Source organism: Mauremys reevesii, linkage group 1, assembly GCF_016161935.1.
Source record: "Mauremys reevesii isolate NIE-2019 linkage group 1, ASM1616193v1, whole genome shotgun sequence".
Lineage (NCBI taxonomy): Eukaryota > Metazoa > Chordata > Testudines > Geoemydidae > Mauremys > Mauremys reevesii.
In genome coordinates this window covers 75069809-75093571 of record NC_052623.1, presented here as the reverse complement: position 1 = coordinate 75093571, position 23763 = coordinate 75069809, and the positions used below count along the sequence as shown (strand labels likewise).

The 23763-nt window shown below is 40.1% G+C and overlaps 1 long non-coding RNA gene across 1 annotated transcript; it reads right to left on the bottom strand.

The window, feature by feature from the left end:
* Positions 1–9293: 9293 nt before the first annotated feature.
* On the bottom strand, positions 9294–23411 carry LOC120405398. The gene is made up of 3 exons (XR_005598541.1): positions 23345–23411; positions 22071–22201; positions 9294–9390 (listed from the first exon to the last, which is right to left on the bottom strand). It is a non-coding gene; the product is annotated as an uncharacterized LOC120405398 (long non-coding RNA).
* Positions 23412–23763: the final 352 nt, after the last annotated feature.

Sequence of the window (23763 nt, the reverse complement as noted above, 5' to 3'; positions counted from 1 at the left end):
CTACTTGAAGTCTTTAAATCAGGATTTGGGGACTTCAACAGCTGAGTCAAGGGAGAGAATTATTTCAGGAGTGGGTGGGTCAGCTTTTGTGGCCTGCATCTTGCGGGAGATCAGACTAGATGATCATAATGGTCCCTTCTGATCTTAAGTTCTATGATTCTAAGTATTGTTCATGCCTCCTGGGTGTCTTTTCTGCCACAAGGAAATTGTCTTTTTTTAGTACTGTATGCAGTGTTGTTGTATCTGTTACTAGAGAAACAAGGTGGTGAGGTAATAGCTTTTATTGGACCAACTTCTGTTAGTAAGAGAGAGAGAAGCTTTTGAGCTACAGAGAGCTCTTCAGGGATGGGAAAATGTCTCAGCTAAATGCAAACTGGAATAGATAGCTTAGTGTAAAATGTTAGCACATATTTTAAAGGACCACTCAAGGTGAAGGTGGCCCATTCACACCCCTATATTAATAGCACAAAAAGAGGCATTAATGGCTTACAGATTGTTTTAATGAGCCATAAATCTAATGTCTCTGTTCAGTCTACGATTTTTAGTGTCTAACAGAGAGATATGAATTTAAACTCCCAGGATCATCCTTTGAAAATGTTGTGCAGGTTTTCTTTGAAGATGAGGACTGATAGTTCAGATACAGAGTGATCACTTTGAGAAAAGTGTGCACCCACAGGTGAAAGGGTGTTTTTGTCTTTCATCATTTTCCTGTGTGAGTTCATTCAAGAGCATAGTGATTGTCTGTTTTTACCTACATAGTTGTTCTTGGGGCATGTTGTGCAGTGGACACGTCACATGTGATAGGCATGTGGAGGACCCATGGATTTGGAAAGGTGTGTTGTAGGGGGTGTTGAACATTGTAGTACTGGAGATATGTCTGCAGGTTTTTCATATGTTGTTCTGTAGTTGGTGTGTCCTAGACTGAGAGGAGTTTGCTGCTTCTAAGGTTGGAGAGGTTGGAAATTGTTTAAAGGCCAACAGAGGAGGATCAGGAAAGATTTCCTTCAGGATGGGGTTCCGATCAAGAAGTTGTTAGATGTTACCCTATGCATGCAAGTGTGGGGTGGTAAGTGACAACTAGAGGTGTGTGGTTGGAAAGGGTTTGATTTCTGTTTTGAAGCAGGATATCTTGGGGTATTTGGCCCATTCCATGATGCAATCTACTTCTCTTGTGGAGTGTTCTTTTTGGTGAAGGTGGCTTTGAGTGTGTTAAGGTGTATATCCCAGATTTTCTCCTTGGAACATATTCCTGGCTGTAGAGTACAGATTTATTGGTATGTTTGGGGTGGTAACTGGATCTATGAAGGCAGGTGTGGTGATCTGGGAGTTTCTTTATATAGTTGTCTGTAGGGTTCCATTGTTGAAGTTGATCATAGTGTCCAGGAAGTTGATGCTGGCGTGGGAGTGTTCCAGGGAGAGTTTAATGGATGAGTGGTGTTGGCTAAAGTTGTGGTAAATATCTATCAGTCAGTGTATGTTGTCTTTTTGATACTGGAGAGACAAAGTGGGCAAGATAATGTCTTTTATTAGACCAACTTTTTGTTACTGAATTTTTTGCACTTGTTCTGCCTCTTGTGACCGTGTGCCAACACTGAAGACTGGAAAATTCTTCCCTTGGCTCAACGTGCGCTCCCTCTGCTGGCTCCAGACAATCAATGCAGGCTAAACTTGTTATTCTCTGCCTGCTTGTAAGAGACCATTTCAGATGGCTGCTTGCTTTCTGCTCTTTGCATTGTTTACAGACCCTCCAGCCAGCAGCCTATTCCTTTGTTCTGTCTGCAAATGCCAATTCCTCCTCTCTAGATGGCTGCTTCATGCTTTTGAAGTCTGTCACCTTTCCTCTAGGTGAACTTCCTCACTTTTTATAGTATTATTTGCTTATTTTTCCTCTTCTTGTTCAGGCAAGGGCAGCATTGGACCCTTGTGGGATAGGAAATCCTGGCCACCAATGTTGTATTTGAACCCAGCAGAGGAGATGATGGAGACTCAGAGGGAGCTCATAGCAACACAGCTGTCTGCTGTGCTAGCTTTATTGTTCTCACTGCAAAACTGAAACTAACACAGAAGTGAGGCTATGCGATGGGGATGGAGGAGTGATCAAACATTTAAAGGGGCAGGACATCACAATAAGATCACTGAATCAAGCTTATATCAAATTACTATGCAGTTTCCCCTCATCTTAGCACAGGAAGATCTTGAGACTGACACTTCCTTTGTATGCTGACACCTATGTCATAGTGTCAGGACCAAATGATCTGCAAGTAGCAGTTTTTCTAATCTTGGGAAATCACAGCATCATAATAACAAAAACAAACAGCATGGGAGAGAAAATGTTCTTCTAACACAGGGGTCGGCAACCTTTGGCACAAGGCTCACCAGGATAAGCACCGTGGTGGGTCGGTTTCCTTACCTGCCACCTCCGCAGGTTCGGCCAATTGTGGCTCCCACTGGCCGCGGTTCACCAATACAGGCCAATGGGGGTGGCGGGAAGTGGCAGCCAGCATATCCCTTGGCCTGCGCCGCTTTCTGCAGCCCCCATTGGCCTGGCGCAGCAAACCGCGGCCAGTGGGAGCCGTGATCGGCCAAACCTGTGGCTGTGGCAGGTAAACAAACCAGCCCGGCCCACCAGGGTGGTTACCCTGGTGAGCTGCGTGCCAAAGGTTGCCGATCCCTGTTCTAACAGTAGCTACTATGCACTGGTAGAGGATACTTTTCCATTATATGATTTCAGGTGCAAAATCTAAAGACTATAGTTTTTTTATAAGTCAAATGTAACAGGGACTCATAGAAATCATCACTAAGGGATAGACTTTATTTTATCTCCTGCCCTTTAGAAGCTAGAGCACAGCAAAATAATTGTGTGTAAATTAATACTGTGCACCCATAATTCATATCAAGATGCATAGAATATCCCATAAAAGTGGAAGAATACACAGAATACATAAGTACAATATTGTTAGAAAGGGCACCAAATGTTTTCAATACACTTGATAAAGATTGCAATTGTAATTGCATGTATTGCTGCTTCTGATTAAGCTAAGAAGCATAAAACTATCTTGCTAACTTGGGTTCCAGACCTGAAAATTATTATACCTTAAACTGGATCCAGGAATCGGTGTGATATTTACAAAAGAAAATCTGTCATTTGTGGTGCACAAACCAATATAAGTAATGGCTCATGATAGCAACAAAAGTAGAGTAATGCAAAGAAATAGAGATTCAGTTTTAATAAGGTATTTTCACAAATTTTATTACTGAATTTATTAATGAATAGGCCCCTATGTTGAATGTATGTGCTAAATTATACACATAGTCAAAACTGTATATTTATATCCTATTTCTGATGGTTTGATGATTTCTGTATATTTTTCTCAAGGAGAATATATGATTTGAACAGTACTTCATTTATACTATAATGTGCAGTTTAATATTGGATCATTGCTCTAAGAATCACATTGAAGGCTAAAGCAACAAAGAATCCTGTGGCACCTTATCGACTAACAGACGTTTTGCAGCATGAGCTTTCGTGGGTGAATACCCACTTCTTCGGATGCAAGACTAACTTGAAGGCTAACTTTCTCAAGAGAGAGAAACGATGTAAAAAATCACCAGTATCCTGTGTTGTGTAAAACTGGTGTTAAGCTTGGGAATTATGAGTAGAAATAGAGGGCATGGGACAGTAACTACAATGGATACAACTCTAAAAGAATATTGGGGGTTAATATACAGCTGGAGGCATCTCAAATGCATAGTTCAGAAGGAGCTGCAACAAAGCTCTAGATGTGCATAAAGAACTTTAAAGTAGCTCCTACATATTCCCATCCTTATATAAAGGAACTGTCTAGAAGGATAACTGAATACAAGATTACACTTAAATTTGATTTACTTGTTAAATATGAAAGAGATTGTAACCTCTGCTGAAGATCTCAAAAATTACTATAGACATCAATGGAATAGATAGCTTCTTAATTGCTTAGGCCCAGACTAAATAAGCACATAAGCATGTGATTATGTCCATGCCTATTCTGGAAAGCTATTATTATCATGAGCATTATGTATTATGAGTATTGGGTAATGGAGGTCTGGAGGTCACAGGGCCTTGCTATATAGGTCTTGTACCAAAAGAGTAAAAGATGCTCATTCATTTATCTTCATCCACATTAATAAAGAGCTTCAGATACATCTGGACCTAAACAAATAATAAACATTAAAATAGTAATAAGTAATACACAATATGTATGATATTATGTAATTTAGAGTAATTAAAATTTTCAATAATATTTCATATAGATGATAACAAGGAATATACTGCTGGAAGCAATAATAAGTCTACAGACAAATAACTTCTTAAATGCATGCAATTTTAATATAATAAATCAAATGTAAATCCAATATGTAACAAATTATATGGCAGGGGTTGGCAACCTCTGGCATGCAGCTCGCCAGGGTAAGCACCCTGGTGGGCCGGGCCATTTTGTTTACCTGCCATGACGGTAGGTTCGGTGGACCATGGCTCACCATCCCAGGCTAATGGCGGTGGCGGGAAGCCGCAGCCAGCATATCCCTCGCCCACACCGCTTCCTGCCGCCCCCATTGGCCTGGGGCCAATAATTTATCTTTACAACACCTCTATGAGATTAACTCTTATTGTACAGATGGGGACCTGAGGCACAGAGAGATTTAGGTCAAAAATACCCCCACTAATTTTGGGTGTCCAGTTTGAGAAACCCAGGACCTAATTTTTCAGAAAAAAATAGCATTATATAGCATTCTATATAATTCAAAGCACAGTTCCCATTTTCTTTAGCTCCAACTGGGAGTTCTCAGCATTTCTGCAAAGACAGGTACCCAGAAAATGAGGAATACATAATTAATGACCATCTATGAAAAGTGTGGCTTAAGTTATTTGCCTAATTTTACATAGGACCTTTGGGGCAGAGGCAGGGATAGAATCCAGTTCTCCAGGGCTTCATTCAACCACTGTAACCATGAGATCATCCATTCTCTTTCTGCATCACCTTCCTTATACAATCACTACACATTTTTTAACTTCTGAAAAAAATGAGGAGAGGAGTCCTACAAACAATAGTCTCCTTTAGTACCAGACCTGATTCATCTCCAAAGCAGGTCCCTCCCATGAACTGAATGAGGTAGGAGTCGTATTGAAAAAGATATCATGTGATCATGTAATTAAATACTTTATTATAATGAATATAGAAAAGGGGTGGATTAAGGTTGCATAGGCAACTTTTTTCTTCCATTTACTAACTTTTGAGTGATTGATTTTGTAATCTTATTAGTGTTCTTTAAATTTAGGAAAAAACACACACAATAGGATTTTTTTTTTTAAAAGAAAGCAAACTGAAAAAAAACCAAAAAACAGAAATTCCATCATGTGGTACCATTGATAGCCACACGGTTCATATGCAGAACTGGAACCCTGAAATCCACTGCACAGACATCTGCCACTTGAGCTAAGTGATAGTGGTAGCAGGTTGTAATCCTCTGTGGATCAGTACTTTGCCAGTGGATTTTCACAAATATTTTTGACATCAGAGGAATGGTGAAATTCAGGACTTTCGGGTACCATTGCAGGCTCTGGAGTGGAGTGGGCGGACTCTTTTATCCATTTCCTTCTGCTCTTTCCCCTCTAACTTGTCCCTCCCCACTCCTATCTCTTCTCCTTCCTGGTTTCTCAACCCAATTATATTCTTCTCACCTAGCCAGCCCCAATATCAACTCCTCAGGTTTCTCATCTCACTTGTCTGCTCCAGATTCTAGATAGAGGTCATGATTCTAAGGAATGATAGGAGGGAGAACAGGAAAATAAAGAAAATGGATTACAAAAAGGCAGACTTTAGCAAACTCAGGCTGTTGGTAGGTAAGATCCCAGGGGAAGCAATCTACGGGGAAAAAGCAATTGAAGACAGTTGCCAGTTTTTCAAAGAGACATTAAAAGCACAAAACCAAACTATTCCACTGCATAGGAAAGATAGGATGTAAGAGACCACCCTGGCTTAACCAGCAGATCTTCAGTGATGTAAAAACCAAAAAAGAGTCCTACAAAGAATGGGAAATAGGTCAAATTACAAAGGATGACAATAAACAAATAACACAAGTATGTAGGGACAAAATTACAAAGGTAAAGGCACAAAATGAGATCAGAGAAGCTAGAGATATAAAGGGTAACAAGAAAACATTCTACAAATACATCAGAAGCAAGAGGAAGACCAAGGACAGGGTAGGCCCATTACCAATGGGTACCAATGGCGGGAGGGGCGGGGGGGGACAGTAACAGAAAATGTGGAAATGGTAGAGGTGCTTCATGACTTATTTGTTTCAACTTTCACCAAGAAGATTGGTGGTGATTGAACGTCTAACATAGTGAATGCCAGTGAAAATGAGGTAGGATCAGAGACTAAAATAGGGAAAGAACAAGTCAAAAATTACTTAGACAATTTAGATGTCATAAAATCACCAGGGCCTGATGAAATGCATCGTAGAATACTCAAGGAGCTGACTGAGGATATATCTGAGCCATTAGCGATTATCTTTGAAAAGTCATGGAAGATGGGAGAGATTCCAGAAAACTGGAAAGGGGCAAATATAGTGCCAGTCAACTGGACAACCTGGGGAATTACAGACCAGTTAGCTTAACTTCTGTACCCAGAAAGGAAATGGAGCAAATAATTAAGCAATCAATTTGCAAACATCAAGAAGATCATAAGGTGATAAGTAACAGTGAGCATGGATTTGTCAAAAACAAATTGTGTGAAACCAACCTGATAGCTTTCTTTGATAGGGTAACAAGATTTGTGGATGTGGGGAAGCACTAAATGTGGTTTATTTTGACTTTAATAAAGATTTACATACTGTCTTGCATGTCCTTCTCATAAACAAACTAGGGAAATGAAACATAGATGGAGCTACTATAATGTGGGTGCAAAACTGGTTGGAAAACCATTCCCAGAGCGTAGTTATCAGGGTTCCCAGTCATGCTGAAAGGGCACAACAAGTGGGATCCCACAGGGATCAGTTCTGGGTCCAGTTCTGTTCAATATCTTCATCAATGGGATAATGGCATAGAGAGTACACTTACAACGTTTGTGGGTGATACCAAGCTGGGAGGGGTTGCAAGTGCTTTGGAGGATAGGATTATTATTCAAAATGATCTGGACAAACTGGAGAAATGGTCTAAAGCAGTGTTTCCCAAACTTGGGACACCACTTGTGTAGGAAAAGCCCCTGGCAGGCCAGGCCAGTTAGTTTACCTGCCCCATCCACAGGTCCAGCTGATCGCGGCTCCCACTGGCCGCGGTTCGCTGTCCAAGGCCAATGGGGGTCCCTCAGTCCCTCAGCCTGCGCTGCTTCCAGCAGCTCCCATTGGCCTGCAGCAGTGAACCGTGGCCAGTGGGAGCTGTGATTGGCCGGACCTGCAGACGGGGCAGGTAAACAAACCTGCCCAGCCCTCCAGGAGCTTTCCCTACACAAGCGGCGTCCCAAGTTTGGGAAACACTGGTCTAAAGTAAATAAGGTGAAATTCAATAAGGACAAATGCAAAATACTCCATTTAGGACAGATCAATCAGTTGCACACATACAAAATGGGAAATGACTGCCTCGGAAGGAGTACTGTGGAAAGGGATCTGGGGTTCACAGTGGACCACAAACTAAATATGAGTCAACAGTGTAACACTGTTGCAAAAAAAAAGAAAATATCATTCTTGGATATATTAGTAGGAGTGTTGTAAGCAAGACATGAGAAATATTTCTTTTGCTTTACTCCACATTGATTAGGCCTCAACTGGAGTAATTTGTCCAGTTCTGGGCACCACATTTCAGGAAATATATGGACAAATTGGAGAAAGTTCAGAGAAGAGCAACAAAAATTATTAATGGTCTAGAAAACATGATAGAAGATTGCAAATATTGGTTTTGTTTAGTCTGGAAAAGAGAACACTGAGATGGGACATGCTAACAGTTTTCAAGTGCATAAAAAGTTGTTACAATGAGGAGGGAGATAGATTATTCTTCTTAACCTCTGAGGATAGGACAAGAAGCAATGTGCTTAAACTGCAGCGAGAGAGGTTTAGGTTGGACATTAGGAAAAACTTCCTAACTGTCAGGATGGTTAAGCACTGGAATAAATTGCCTGGGGAAGTTGTGAAATCTCCCATCATTGTAGATTTTTAAGAGCAGATTAGACAATCACCTTTCAGGGATGGACTAGATAATACTTAGTCCTGCAATGAGTGTAGGGGACTGGACTAAATGATCTCTCAAGGTCCCTTCCAGTCCTATGATTCTATGTTTCTCCCCTGAAGTTCCAATCTCCCCCTATCACTCCTAGTCTCAGTCTTCCACATGCTCCGAGTCCCATCTCCTTGCCCAGCCATTCCCAGCAAGGGTCATTGAAAGCACAGGAGAGACAGCCCCTGCCCATCACAGAGTAGCTTGGAACTGCATCTAGAGGGAAAGTCTTCTCAGCCCTTGGCAGACCCAACCTGGGACATTCCCAGTGTGGATGGAATCTTCAGGAAGCTCTAGGAAGTCTCTCCTGAGTATGTGCAAACTGCAATTTTTATAAGGCTTATAATTTGGAATAATTTGGGTGGATTTTCACAGAGACATGCCAAGGCACATCTCTGAAACAATGGCCAATACTCTGCCAAATTACATGCCCCGGCTCCAAAGCATGGTCTGCTAAAACTTCTGAAATAAAAGGTTACCAGAATTTTTTTTTACATGGTTGAAACATAATTTTAACCTGATCTCATCCTTGGAAAAAAACAGAACAGTTTTGGATGAAATTTTACAAACTAATGGAACCTGGAGTAGACACTCAACATGGAAAATTTTCAGCCAAACTGATTGAAATCTGGCAAAGGTATAAGAAATTGAAAACACTCTCTCATAATAGGAAGGGTCTGTAAGGCTTAATAATAGGTGATTCCACCAGCCACACCTATAATACAAAATCACAAAAGGAAAAGACAAATATGTAATTGTGTAAGTTGTTACAGTGCAGTTTCAAAGTTTAGAATAAATATTAATATTTTTTTTTCATTCCAAGGCAAGACATGTACAAAAGTTTTACTAACTAATTAGTTCAGAAAACGGAGACAATGTCAGATATTATTTTTTTCTTTGTCTGGAAATCCTTTTGACTTCCAAATCTTTTGGTCAGGCAAGTAGTGAGCAATAACTACCACTTTTCTGCAAACTTTATTTTATTATTAACTCATCCTTCAAACACATCTCAAAACGATTTGTCTGTTTTGTCTGCTTGTTCTGTCCTGATATGTAGACGGAGAGCACTCTGGGGAAGGTATTGTCTTCTCTACACATTTTTTCCCCTTTATGGCACCTGAGAGACTCATCCTAGGTGATAACTGTAATATAAATAAGAAATAATCATCATTATCTCAGCAGTCCAGAAGAGGAGCATTATCCAGTTTGTCGTTCATATAGCTTTCTTTCATCTTAATAAGAAAAATGAACTATGAATTATCCAAAAAAATGAAATAGCCTAAAATCTGTGTCTTTCAGAGCTAATATAATAAAAAATAATATATGACTTTATACATATCACAATGGTTCAAATCCTTGAAGATTCACAAATACTTCAACAGGAGCAGATAATTTAAAGCACCAAGTGAAATGAGCCAAAACTTAGTGGAATATCTTATTTTTGTGTCTCTTGGCAATTTATAGATTTCATTTTTCCTTTTCACTGGATTCCCCCTTTTGCTTTATAGTACTCACTGATTACCTTTGATTGTTATTACCACATCACTACGTAGTATTTTTTCTTCATTCATTTCAAACTCACTCTCCATTTGCTCCCTTTCTTCATCTTCTCACTATCTTTGGAATGATATTATTTCTTTCCAAACTCTTTGCCACTTTAAATTCCACCTTAACATTTCCTTTTTTCTGCTGCTCAGGGTGCTGCCTAAGAAAATCAGGAAAACTGGTGAAAAATCCTGGACTCACTGAAGTCAATTGCAAAACTTCCATGAACATCATTGGTTTCAGGATTTATCCCTGGATTCCTATTCCCAGTTCTGCCACAGAATCTCTCTGTGACCTTAGGACGACCACTTCAGCCAAAATGTTCCAATGTGGGGAAGTATTGATTAGCCTTTACACTCTAAACCAGGGGTTGGCAACCTCTGGCACGTGGCTCACCAGGGTAAGCACCCTGGCGGACCAGGCCACTTTGGTTACCTGCCGTGTCTGCAGGTTCGGCCGATCGCGGCTCCCACTGGCCACGGTTCGCCATCCCAGGCTAATGGGGGTGGCGGAAAGCTGCGGCCAGCACATCCCTCACCCACACCACAGACTAGACTTTCACTCTATGGAACATAATAGAACAATGCTTACAATGACAATGGCAACTCTACATAAATTTCAGATACTTTGAGAAGGCTTTTGATAGCATTCACAGGACCAGCCTATGGCGCATTCTGCAGGCATATGGAATCATTTTCTGTATAATAAATTCATCAAAAGCTTTTATTTCAACTTTACATGCAGTGTTGATCATACTGAGCTCAAATTTGAAGTAAAAACAGGAGTACGTCCAGGGTGTCTCATGTCTGCAATCCTCCTCAATATTGTCATCAACTGGGTAATGTGGCATACATCGGAAGATATACCAAGAGGCATTAACTGGACACCCTTCTCATCCCTTGAAGACCTCATGATCTTGCTCTCCTATCACATACCCAACACCATAAACAAGAAAAAACAACTTGACTCAACGCATTCAGCCAGCAAATTGGACTGAAAATCAAACACAATAAGACAGACATCATGACCTTTAATATTGCCTCACTGTCACCAGTAGGGATAGAGGACTATGTTCTCACCAATATAGAAACATTCACATACAGGGGCAGCAACATCAGCCAGGATCAAGGAACAAGCCAGGGCATTTGGAACAAAATTAATAAAGCCAAGAACACCTTCAGGAGCTTAAATACAGTCTGGACATCATCAGCATACAGAACCAAAACCAAACTCAAGATTTATCAGAGCTGCATACTTTCAACATTATTTTATAATGAAGAAGGCTGGGGAATGAGAAAGTATGACATGTCCAAACTGTCTTCATTCCATACAACCTGCCTCAGAAAAATCCTCTGTATCTTTTGGCCCAGAACAATCTCAAACCAAGATTTATTGACATAGTGCAACCAAGAGGATATGAGCACCATCGTTGCCAGGAGGTGTTGGAGATGGATTGGCCATGTGCTTTGGATGGAAACTGATTCCATCACCAGAGTAGCAATAAGATGAACATCTGAAGGCAAGTGAAAATGAGGCTGCCCAAAAACAACATGGCGAAGAGCTGTGGAAGCTGAGCTGAAAAACTTGGGGAACAGCTGGGGAACCATTGAAAGACTAGCCAGAAACAGACGGGAGTGGAGGAGCTTTGTCACTGTCCTAAATGCCAGAGGCATAATAGAAACATAATGATGATGAACAGATGTATACGTATGAATTAGTTGGTTCTTTTATCACCAAAAGCCAAGATAGTACTCAAGTTCTGTTAGTAGATGATTTTTACATTTCTTTATATGATATTGTAGCAAGTGGGCACAAGCTGGAAGCTAAATATGAAGTTTTAACGCTAACTCAGTTTTCTTTTTTTTGGTTTAAGACAGAAACATTTTAAGTTAGTTAATATTTGCTGTTTTGAGAATGTCTTAGAGGAAAATGGAAATACAAGAATCTGTAAAAATTCCTTTGTTGCAGGTGTGTGTAGGGCCATGTGTCAGGTTACTTCCTATGTCAGCTTGTTCTTGTTAAATGAAAATTAAAGGGGAAAGAAAGTGGGTTAAAACAGTGAGAAACATGGGCTTGATTATAACCTTTATCCATGATTTGGAAGCTAAACGAATCAAGATATCTCTATGCAAATCTTATGCCTTATCTAGTAGGGGTAGAGTGTGCTGCATGACTAGCACAGTTCATAATCAGAAATGGCAAAGGGAATGAATTGGATATGTTTCCCAAGTGGATAAGTATCTAAGCATGTGAAAACTTGGGGCTTGGATGGGTCATGCCTCTATCTAACCCTTCTACGTGGCCCATCAAGCTGACTATATACTTGCCACAGAGGATAAATTGCACTCTCCTTACATACAGATTGCCTTATGTGCTGAGGAATAGAGAGGCAGAATTCTCAAAGAGTACACCTGCAGCAGTGTAATTATAGCTTGAAACTTCTCTTTTTCATCTTGCTCCAACCTTTTGAGCAAATTTATTCTGCAGTGGATATGAATGGTAGTTCTTCCATAATTTGTAAAATTACTTCAATTTTAACAAAAATCTACTTTTACATGTTCATAATTTACCTGTAATAATTCGCTACAGGCTGAAATTTAACAACGAAGTTTAATCATGTGAGATAAGACCTTAAGGGCCTTATTTAGCTCTCATCTATACCATTTATTTACAGCAGTATGAAACCAGAATCAGGACTACATGCCCGTTATTCTATTTTGAATAAAATCCCTCCTCCCCATCAAATAAATAAATAGAAGCTAGAGTAGGATTTTTTTTCTCAAAAACTTATTTGTACCTTAAACTTTAGAATAAAATTTGCTATTTAAAACCAAATTTTGCAAACAATAAGCCACAAAGGGATTAAGTATTTTTGTTATTTTGAAGAAATATGTATATTACATAAAATATATATTGCTAATTTTGAAGAAAATGTTCTTGTGAAATGTAGTTGCTGAGAAATGTAACTTTATAAATTATCTCCTGTCATATGAATTTATGTTTTCCCCCCAAAAGCTCTATTTTTTTGATATTGTTACAAATTTCAGTCCCATTCTCAGAATGCAATTCTGAACTATTATACAATCATTTAAATTAAATAATCAGTTCTGGGGCCAGGAAGCATAGAGGAGAAATGAACTAGCACAGATATCTGCCAAATCTCGCTGGTAAGGACAGACGGGGGAATGGAGCTTATAGAACATAAGAACAGCCATACGGGGTCAGACCACAGGTCCATCTAGCCCAGTAGCTTGTCTTCCGATTACGGCCAATGCCAGGTGCCCCAGAGGGAATGAACAGAACAGGTAATCATCAAGTGATCCATCCCATTGCCCATTCCCAGCTTCTGGCAAACAGAGGCTAGAGACACCATCCCTGCTCATCCTCACTAATAGCCATTGATGGACCTATCCTCCATGAACTTATCTAGTTCTTTTTTTGAACCCTGTTATAGTTTTGGCCTTCACAGCATCCTCTGGCAAAGAGTTCCACAGGTTGACTCTGCATTGTATGAAGAAGTACTCCCTTATGTTTGTTTTAAATCTGCTGTCCATTAATTTCATTTGGTGATCCCTAGTTCTTGTGTTTTGAGGAGTAAATAACACTTCCTTATTTACTTTCTCCACACCCATCATGATTTTATAGACCTCTATCATATCTCCCCTTAGTTGTCTCTTTTCCAAGCTGAAAAGTCCCAATCTTATTAATCTCATACAGAAGAGGTTCCATACTCCTAATCATTTTTGTTGCCCTTTTCTGAATATTTCCAATTCCAATATATCTTTTTTGAGATGGTGCAACCACATCTGCATGCAGTATTCAAGATGTGGGCGTACCATGAATTTATCACTTGATGTCCTCAATTAGTAAGACATGATCAATGAAGAATGCAGGGTCTTATCCAAATTTATCTGCTCACAAAAAGGGCAACAGATCCACCCTGTATTTTAACCCTGGCAAATTTGTTTAGCTTATGTAAAACATATGCTCCCCACCCTGAATACACTACACTGCGATTCCTGTTCTGTCCCCAAAAGCTGAGATTCTGGAAAACAGCACCCAGCCCAGATGATAAACTCTATATCCCATTAGATGAATGACAGCATCAAGGACTTCTTTACCAATTTAATCAAATCGGAGGAATTAATCCAAAGGGCAACAGATTAGCCTAGGGATCAGCAACCTTTGGCACGCGGACCACCAGGGTAAGCAACCAGGAGGGCCAGGCTGGTTTGTTTACCTGCCACATCTGCAGGTTCGGCCAATCATGCCTCCCACTGGTCACGGTTTGCCACTCCAGTCCAATGGGGGTGGCGGAAAGTGGCGGCCAGCACATCCCTCGGCCCACTCCACTTCCCACAGCCCCGTTGTCCTGGTATGGCGAACCACAGCCAGTGGGAGCCGCGATCAGCCGAACCTGTGAACGCAAGAGGTAAATAAACTGACCGGCCCACCTGGGTGCTTACCCTGGCGGGCCACATGCCAAAGGTTGCCGATCCCTGGATTAGCCCCTTAAGTAGCCTTAAGATAATTCTCGAGTCTTAGCCGCTGACCAATCCCTTTTGATTCAAGATTCTGGAAACCAGACCATGCAGATCCTGGGCAGCTGGACATGAATGTTATGTATGGCTGGAGTGGGAAACTACAGCCTTCTCTAGCAGTGTCACTCCAAAACTGAAAAAAAATATATCCACAAAAGCTGCTGAGAGCTATACCTACAACTCCTTGGCATTTTACATCCAACACTATCCAGAGCTGCTTCAGTGCATTTGTGTCTGTGCCACTGTGGAGAATGACGGAAATATCTGTATTATTTTCTATAAATATCATGTGCATCAAGGTTCCTTGATGAAACAGTGCGGGGAGTTGTTTATTATGCCATTTACTCCAGCAAGGTTTACTTTTTCCAGGCCTATATCTAGGGTCAAAGAGAATATTAAAATTTTAAAGGTATAACTACCCTGCACTCTAATCCCAAGCTCTGAATCAGGTTTGAGCCAAAGTCCACCTCCTGTCCACACACAAATCAGCATAACTTGGTCAGCAAGCACTCAGGATCTGGGTCCTAATATTCTGCTGGAGGGGGTGTGTCCCACTGTGAGTCAGGTCCAAGCCCTGTCATTTTGCAGTTTGGTTGCAGGGCAAGTTGAAGATTTGAGTCAGAGAGTCTGTGTAATGCAGTATGGATGTATTGGTTCAGCTGTGAGACCCTGGTCCTGCAACTGTAACCCCAGATTTTCAATGAAGTCTGGATGCTCAAGTGCAAGCTTGGAAACAGAGTCCACAAGCCAGGGTCCCACAGACCCAGATTTAAAAGTCGTATAGCCATACCCAAAGATACTGGGTAGGCAGAAAGGAGGAGTGAGGGGGTTGTCAGCATGCTGACAGACACATATTTTGGGGGAGAACTCACAGCAAAAACACTGCAGAAGGTATGAATCCCAGAGCCAGAGATGGGGTTAACTGGCTGAAGGGAAAATACAAACGCTGACAAAGAAAGATGAAGGTGAAAGTAAAATCCATGCATATTTGTTGTTTTATCCCTGCCCTCTGTGTGTTTTTTACCATTGGGTGAAAGAACAAATAATGCTTTGTTTTGAGCAGTCTGTTTGCGAGTCACTTTAATCAGCCACTGTCACAGGCTCCCTGAGTGAAAGGTTGATAAACCCAATTGGGCTGTCATGTTAACACATTTGGGAAGCAGGGTGTGGGCTGCTGTGTGGAGACCCAGTCCCAGAATGATTGAGACCTTGAGGAAGGTGAAGGAATCCAGGCCTACCACCTGAGTGGTCTTCTTGAGAGGGACAAAAAAGTGCAGCTCTTTCTGTAATTGTGATAGCCAGCAATGGCAATGTGTCTCCTGACTGAGCTATGCTGCTGGATGGGAGAGAGATGAAAGGAAGGAAATAGGAGCAATGCATAGAATCATAGAACCATAGGGTTAGCAGGGACCACAAAGGAGCTCTTAGCTCAGATGTGAATTTCCACATGGCTCTTGAGTCATAACTGTAGTTAATAGACCACTACAACTGTTTTCTCTGCTACCTTATCCAAGCAGCTGCAAATCCCCCAGGATGGGATAATGAGCATTTCCCACATAAATTATCCCCTGTTTTGAGTTATTTAAGGGGAAAGTATATCTCCTCATATGTAATGTACTTACCCAGAGAGGTCATCTCATGTACAACTTCTGGGTTTTAGTGTAGTTCCATTGATTATCTAATTTGCCAGCTGGCCGAGGCATAGGGTAGACTTGCCAAAATTCACATGGACTGAGTCATTTGTTCAACAGTGATTGTAAAACAGGATTCTCGTATCTCCAAGTCCTTTTCTCCAAGCTCATCTGAACAGTGCAGCTTCAATAATTTATTGACGGGTCAAGAGTCTCTGTTGTGACCAAAATCTGTTGAGTTCAGCAGGGCCAAAAGGAAACTGATGCTGCTTCCTTCATTCTCTACTTAACTTTGCCCCAGACTAACACAAGTTAGAGCCGTTGGGAATGGTTAGTCCCTAACCCTCACTGTGCTATTTGTGCTCGGACTCTGGAGGTGGAGTGTCATAGGACCTGGCTATGGCAGCTCTATGTCTGCTGACAACTGCTGCCCTGATGAGGAGGTATAATTATTTCTTCTTTCTTTATGTGCCTTAGAGGGAGCACATCAGATTGGTGATTCTGCTCCTAAAGATATTTTAAAATAAGCAAATTAAAATTAATGTAAACACATAGGTGGAAATTGACACAACAAAAACTATATGGAATAATTTAAAATTGAGAGAACCTAATAGAAGCAACCACATTAAATTAAACCCCCACTTCTGGTAGACTGAATATCCCAAGGCATAGACAATGAGACACAAAGCCTTTCAAATCTAGATTGCTGGTTAAGAAAAATATACTATATATCTCACCAGAGACTTCATTTCTTGGCTGAGGAGATGATGTCTTCCAAAGCGTTTCTCAACATCTTTATGTTTTTGTAATATACAGTAGGTCTTGTTAATGATTTTCCAATAAAATAGATTACTAAAAATCTGAAATAAAAGCCTCCAATGACTTCTGTAAGTTTCATGACCAAATGTCTATTGTATGTTCACATGGTATGTGAGATTTTTGTATGTACCTATCATTAGCTTTTCCTGAAAGTCATAGAGGCTCAGAATTCAAATAAAAATGCTGACCTTAACACCTGAGAATCAGATGCTGTAACCCTTACTCCTTTTGTGTAGCACCTCACTTAGGAAGTACTACCAGTGATACCAGTGGGACTGTGTGTTGAAGAATGGTGCTATTCAACACAAACAAAGCTGGCAAAATCTGGTCCCTAAAGGAGTGGGAGAGCTGTTGAGCTTCCTAGTTCATCCATTTAACTATCTCTTTCCACTCCTTTCTTTAGCTTCTATTCAAGAATTTCCTCTTAAAATAAACTCTTTGCACAGCATATAAAAAGAATATGCTGCCCCTTTGAAGTTGTTTGGAAACTCCTTGGGGCTGTGTTTTCTCATTTGTTTGTATATGCCGAAGTACAAGGCTGCTGCTCAAACAATAATAGTATCAAAAGTATACTGTTCACAAGAGTACTGAAAAAAGTTCCATCTTGGGCCTTCTGTTCCTTCTAGCTATCATCCTGATGATGTACTACTCCAAGGCATCCCCAGCACAGCAGTGATCAGAGCTGTCACTGATTATGCATCAATGGCATACATCATTATAATACATCTACTCTACGGATGTGCCATTATACTACATCTTCACTGCAACAGCTGGCAAAAAAAACCAAAAAAACTCAGAGACATATTTAAGAAAAAACAGTCAGATGGAGAGGACACTGGAAAAGGATTAAAGATACTGTAGAAATGGGTAAAGCCTACTGGTTTTAGAAATAGACCTACTGTACCTACTTTTTAGAAATAGACTCAAACCACACCTCCAGGACCAAACTGCCCACCTGTGTGGGTTAAAATAAAAGAATGTGGATTTTGATTCATTTTATGTCCTCTCTCTAAGGACCCAAATCAAAACCATGAATTTGAACAAACCGCAGGCTTGAGAGAGGTGGTTAAATCATAATCCAAATTTCTGACAGAATCCTCTCTCTAGTTATTTCAGTTTGGATAAAAATGGAAAGGGACTGCAGTAAGTGAGAGGGTGATCTTAATCCCTGTATGTCTCCATTCCCAAGGTGTAAAATGGGAGTAATACTACTTTTCTATCTTATAGAATTGATGTGAAGATTTATTTGTTAATGTTTGTCAGACACACTCATATACTACAATGATGTGCACAACAGAAAAGTCTATGAGGAAATGAATATTTCTGTATTCAGAGTATGTTTTGAATAGTGTGCAGTAAAATAAGGTCTAGGGCAGGGGCGGGCAAACTTTTTGGCCTGAAGGTCACATTGGGTTTCATAAATTGTATGGAGGGCACCCATCTCCTTTCTGTCCCCCCGAGACTCCTGCCCCATCCAACCCCTTCTGTTCCCTGATAGCCCCTCTGGGACCCCTGCCCCATCCAGAGGTTGCCAACCCCTGGCATATAATATGTACATAGATCTCTCTTTTGGTGCTGGGATTTTATTTTTCCAGTGCTAAGTATGATTCTTTTGCCAGTTCTTTAGTAAATATATTTCTTCCACCTCGTATCTATCAGGAGAGCGTATTTTTCCCCTGGGCATCTGGGGCAGACATTGAGGGAAACCTGTCACAAGGCCTTGTGAGCCACATCAATAACATAATTTAAAATGGGCAGAACTGTCAGCCAGAGCCATCTACTTATTGTGCTTCTATTTAGCTCTCATGAGATGCATAGTGGCCACAGGCTTTGAATGCATATGTTACAAAAATGTATATGCAAAAAATAAGCAAATGCTTATTGCTGGAGGGTGGCTGAATCAAGTCTACTACTAGTAGTTACCTATACAAGAGGTTCCTTATAGTTTCATGAATACTAAACTCTATTAGGCCATGTCAACACTGTAGCAGATACAGTAGCACAGGCCAAGTGCAGCAAGATATAAAAAAAGGACTATCTGTGACTCCATGACATAGTGCTTTAGGAGTTCACACTTGTTACTGGGTTGGAGAAATCTAATTATGGAACATACAACCAGTTTGGGGTTTCTGTACTGTTTTATTGACAGTCTGCCCTGAGATTGGCACACATTGTCATGAGCCACTCTAGACAGTGTAACAGAGATTATTCACAGATGATGGTATTATTTCGTGTAAGGATTTCAGGATGATGCCCATATTCAGTATAAAGTTCTTCCCAATAGGGAAGTATCCCTGAATGATTTCAGCATTTATTATATCAACCAGCTGGTTGGTTGGTCACATGTTATTGCCCAAATTTTATCTATATTACTTTTGACTGCTTGTTCCTGTAAATTTGTTACATAATCATCTTTCAGGTCCTGTGCACAACAGATGGAAAATACAGCCACTGATGTGTGAATGGGAGTTAGGCACACTAGCCAAGTACTGAAGGATGTAAAACTAAGTCAGCTTCCCAAACTAAAGCATTCTGTAACATTTCTAAATGCTAGGCCACAACTTTTACTGCAAGAGTTTTGAGGCAATTATATAAACAAATTCACCCTCCAGAGTAAACACCAGTGAGTTTTTTTTATACTCTCATAATCTAGAGACAGGAACAAAATGTTTGCAGTTTTCCTGTCTCTCCAGAAGAAAGGAATCCTTTGCAAGTATAATTGTGTTTTGTTGTTGTTGTTTTTTAAGTGGTGTCTTTTGACAGCACTGCAATCACTTTCAAAAATGCAGGTGGTATAGTAGATATACCTGTAGTACTAATTTTATCTAAGAGCAGCAGGAAAAGTACAGTGCAGGTTCCAAAACTTCTCACAAATACTTGTTGTGCAGAAAGTTGTAGAGTAATTATTTAGATAATTCTCAAGAAATCAGATACACTTTCAAGGTGTACAGGGTAAACATAAAATAGATTGATAAAAAGGATAATTTGAAACAATATACAAATTGATGATTATGAATGATCAGATGCAAACACTTCCTGAGATTAAAACTTAGAAGTTGCCCATCATGCAGTTTGTATTTGGAAAGTTCCCCACCCGTGCAATTAGAGATTAGATTTAGTCTGTGGTCTCAATAGATCACTTTCATTTGTAATTTTTTAACAAACTAGTAGTAATACATTTTTATTATCTTAGTTTTAGTGTTGAAAGCTGTAGTTCAGAAATATATAATTATTACATCTGAAACATACCACTATGAGAGAATGTACCCCTGTCCGCACCCTACATATGGTTGTAATAATCTTTGTACAAATTATGCCCTATGAGGTGTCATCTGCAAACTCATGACTTGCTGATGAGTAGTGTCTAGATCAGGGATCGGCAAACCTTGGCATGCGGCCTGCCAGGGTAAGCACCCTGGCAGGCCGGGCCGGTTTGTTTACTTGCCGCCTCTGGAGGTTCGCTGTCCCAGGCCAATGAGGGTGTCAGGAAGCAGCGACCAGCACATCCCTTGGCCTGTGCCACTTCCCGCAAGCCCCATTGGCCTGGAGCGGCGAACTGCAGCCAGTTTACATTGAAGTTCCTGTGAAACTCCATTTGGGGTAACAAGGTGTGTGCATATTATGTCTATTAAAGAAATACAGACTTTATATGAATTTGTAAAGGAGTCAACCACAATTTTATTACTATAGAGTTACGCAACCTGCTCTGTATCACAGAAATGTGGCTGACCAACAGACAAGGACCAGTGCTAGATCTCCTTGTGACTGCAGGAAACCCTATTTGTCACATATCCAAAGAGGCCAAATATAGGCATGGAATAACCATTATATTCTTTTCCAGGCTCAAATGCAAGAAAAACCTCTTGAAACAAAATCACTTAAGTGCATCCTCATAATCCGTGAGTCTAGAGATAAGAATCCAGCTTCTCTATAAAGCTTCAGACACCAAAGGTTTCCCAGAAGCTCTGACTACTATGTTCTCTAGTGATGAAGCTAAGGAGTAGAACTGGATGAAATTTTTTGGACTAAAAGTTTGTTCACAATAAAAAAATGCAGTTTCACTTCTATCCAAACTATTGCAAATTCATATAAAGTTCACAGAACAGTATCATCTGAATCAAAAATGTCAAAATATTTTGCTAACATGGAAATGAAATATTTTGTTTCTACTTAAACAATGTTATATCTTTCAGACGTTTTTGACAACAACAAACAAGGGTTTCACAAAACAGCAGTATCAGCAGCAGGACAGGATGGAACTGCTGCCGCCACCACCACCTCTCTCATAAGCATCAAGCCAGCAGTTTGGGCCCTCCAATGTGACATTTTCGGCCACTGCTTGCCACTGTCATTGACCCAAGGGGAACAGAACTGAAGAGTCTGTGTCAATCAGACCTGCTGAGGAAACCATGGGGACTGTAACCCAGGACCTGGATCTATGTGGAATGATGCAGTTGTCCTACTCTTATGTCCAAGTCCTGGGTTACAGTCCCCAGGGTTTCCTCAGCAGCTCTGACTGACTCAGACACTGCAGTTCTGTTCCTCTTGGGTCAAAAATGTCTGAAAGATAAAACATTTTTTTAGTAGTTCCATTGAAGTCAGTGAAGCTACATCAACGTACATCAGCTGAGGATCTGGATCATATGGATCATAGTAATACCCTCCCCCCAGCTAAAAGCCACTTAGGTATCAGCAACTAATGTATGTAGATATTTAAGAGCATAAAAAAGGTTGGATCATTTCACATCTGCAAGATTTCTACACCTGAACTGAAATACCTGGGTCATCGCCTTCAAATTATATTTTGCACTTTGACTAAATACAATATGAAGGATCTCAGCCCTGCTTTGGAACCAGAAGAAACATATAGTTAAGTAACTCTTGAATGCAATTCAGAAAGTGTCTGTCACCAAATAACAGTTGAACAATACAAAGAACTTAAAAAGAATATCATGGGTAGATAAAGCTATTCAGATGTGAATAGCACATTATCATCAAGTGAATACAGAATGGAATATCATTTATCATTGTCAGTAACTGACAATTCATGCACAATGCAAAAGACTGTTGATTACTGAATAATTTTGAATAATTTTCAAATATAACTTTACAAACTGCCTTAACTATCCAATTATATTTATGTTAATAATGTAACACTTTATTTTACTTTCCCACTGACTTTGCACACATTTTGTCTCATTTCCTCATTATTTTTTAATTGTCAAGGTAAAAATAGCAATGAAAATAATTTGCAAAAGCCTGGTACAGCTTTGAGATGGATTTTACCTGGTGCTGAATGCCTCCTGTAGGGTACTGAATGGTTTCAATTTCCAGAGAATCCAATAGATGTTCTAGGTACTCAGCACCTTCTTAACATGGTACTGAGTACCTCATTCACCTCACATAGAGCTTTGTTCCTATCAAGACAGAACATATTTATTGTAGATGTAATTTGTTCTTGTGCTAACTAGAGTAGCACATCCTAAATCTGTTTATAAAAATAGTAATCTCTAAAACCAGGGGGAACTGACAAAAAACTGCAAATTACAACAATATCAATTCAGCAGCTCTGTAGTTGACTGGGTTACTGTTAGGGTTATTATTATAAACTCTGTTTGCTGGGATATATAATTGAACTATAAATGTTTTACAAACATAAAATTAATGTACATACAACATACAAAGCTTTAGCCCCAGAGGTAACTTCCTTTCCAAATGAGATCCATTTCATGGATTTAGAGTTGCAAAATCACCCAAAATCCGTCCAATTGCAGTTCATGTTTTAGGATGCTTTTAGTGTATCTTTAATTCAGAATGCACAAAATTGAAAGAATTAATAGAACTTGAAAGCATTTCAATAATTTTAGTGACCAGTTCTGTCATCAGTAATGCACTCATTAGTCCAATTCAATTCAATGACAGATACAGGCATATATCTGCAAAATGATTTGGCCCTTATTGTTAGCTGGAAGGAAGTAAAAGATATCCCACAAACAGATACAGGGGATTAAAAATTCAGTGGCTAAATAACCATCCTCCATGTTTTTAAAATAAATATTTAGGCTGCTTTCTTTGAATTATGTAGGATCCCCTCTCTGTAGGAAACCCTAGGGCACCTAGCACTGGCCACTGTCAGAACACAGGATACTGGGCTAGATGGACCTTTGGTCTGATCCAGTATGGCTGTTCTTATGTTCTAGTATAAACCGACCCTAGGAGATCATATTCTACCTCCTGCTTCTGGGCACAGATGCAGTAGGCATGTCCAGGGAAAGTAGGTATTTTCCCTATACCCTTGCAAACCCCAGTTGCTGTAAGACTCCAGAGCCCATGGGCAACTAGCATGAAATAGAATTGTCCAAAACTCTACCAGGGACTCACCACCAGTTGGATGGCCCCAAGACTGAAAGATTTAAGGTGACAGATTTACCTTTATGAAGTGATTACAGACTTCATAAAATGCAACATAGAAGAAAATATACTTTCAGTCTAGAATTTTTTAAAATAGATTAAGGAAATCCAGAGACATAAAACAAAACAAAATCCTAGCACACACTCACAACATCTCCCTCAGAGAGAAAGCAGAGCATCTCCTTCAGTCTGCAAGTCCTTTGCTCTTGAATTTTCTTACAACTAAAGGTACAGTATGCACGAAAGAAAGAAAGAATCAGAGTTACATACACTACAAAGATCAGAAATTCAGTTTCTAGGACTGATAAGATCATTAAACAGACATTTACAGTGTTACTGTATCTTGAACAATAGACATTGTTGGTGTATGATTAAGGGTATGTCTGCACTACGGGATTATTCCAATTTTACATAAACCGGTTTTGGAAAACAGATTGTATAAAGTCGAGTGCACGCGGCCACACTAAGCACATTAATTCGGCGGTGTGCATCCATGTACCAAGGCTAGTGTCAATTTCCGGAGCATTGCACTGTGGATAGCTATCCTGTAGCTATCCCATAGTTCCTG